A 1,564-nucleotide genomic window follows, 5' to 3' on the forward strand; every position below is an offset into this window, starting at 1 on the left:
TTATCCTTTGAATGACTTTTAATGCGCCTTCATAATGAGGCCCTACTGACAGACACGGCAATGACTGCTGGGCAAGAGCTCGGGACGAGCCAATATCCACCACACTGACGTTCTGCTTAGTTTCTTTACAAAATGTCCTTGTTGGTAGCTCAGAGCCATCTTCCCAGTTTGCTGTTTCACTAATTGTAGCCATTTCTGCAATAATCATATTTGTACTGATAAGATAACCTCCAAAATTGTTTAGAAAGCTGGCGGGTGCTGTGGTGAATCAAACCAAAAAAACATGCTTGAGAAATTACGACAGTTTCTGTCTGCTGGTTTTGAAGACCAGGGTCTGCAGTACTTCCGGAGAAACAGGTTGCAACAGTATGGTATTTTACCAGCAATGTAACTCTTTTTCCTTGGAATTATGCTGCTGTTCTCATTCAATGCATTTACTTTTCCTAATTAGATATAAATAACTTCAGTCTTCCAGATCCGTCACTCATTTCTGGAGTGTTCAAAGCATGAGGTCTGTGCAGTTATCCCCCCCTTAGGCTGCAAGGTGGCCAATCACAATCCTGCTGCAGTGAAAATGATCCTTTCCTGGAAGATCTGCATCGCTACTGGAAATGAGCAGCGAGCGCTGCTGTATTTCCAGAGTGGTCTAGCTTCTTCCGCCACTCCCATCCCATAAAATATGGAAAAAAGGCCTTTTTTTTTCTTTTTTTTTTTTTTTTTAACATGATAATACGTACAATTAGTCAGCTCAAGTGCTGTGTTTTTTATAATGTGGTTGTTAAACAAATTCTGTAAGTAAACAAAATGCTGTAAGTTGTGGAGTTTTCTTTGGGAAAGGAGGCTTATTTACTCCCTTGCAATCCAGTATAAGCTCAGAAATGCTTTTTTTTTTTTTTTTTTTTTTTTTTTAAACCCTCACAATAAGTTTGCTAAGCAGTCTGTAACAGAGGCATTATCTGAGGATGGCTGAAAGCAAGGGAGCTAAGGTGAGGGCGACGGATCCTGGACCAAAGGTTGTCCCGCTGCAGGGCTCGCAGGGGCGCAGTCCCCACAGCCTCCTTCCCAGGCAGGAGGCATCACGGGCTGTCCCCCTTTGCGGCGTGAAGCCCTTTCAAAGAAACGGGCAAAACAGGGCGATCCGCTGCGGTGCCAAGCCGGGAGGTGCCCCTGCCGATGGAGGCGCATCCTCGCCCCCTGCGCAGGGGCCCGCGCCGCGGGAAAGCCGCCTTGCTGCCCACGGCGGTGGTGGAGGGGCTGCCGCCGGTGTCGCCTGTGCGGGCACAGCGGCAGGAGCTCCCCGGGGGACAGCGGCACGGGGCCGCCGGCGCCGCGCGCTGCAGCGGGGCCTCCTCCCTGGGCCGGGACAACACGCGGAGCGAAAGCCGCCCGCGGTGCCCGGAGACCCCCGTGCCCGCCGAGCGCTCCTGCGGGACGGCCCGCACTGTCCCCCACGGCCGCCCCGGCGGGGGAGCCCGCGACGCCGGGACAAGCTGCCCGGGGGGGACGTGCGGGGCCCTCGAGCCGCCCCGCCGGGACGTGCGGGGCCCCCGAGCCGCCCCGCCGG

This window comes from Nothoprocta perdicaria, unplaced genomic scaffold (assembly GCF_003342845.1).
Source record: "Nothoprocta perdicaria isolate Ctin4 unplaced genomic scaffold, notPer1 scaffold_151, whole genome shotgun sequence".
NCBI lineage: Eukaryota > Metazoa > Chordata > Aves > Tinamiformes > Tinamidae > Nothoprocta > Nothoprocta perdicaria.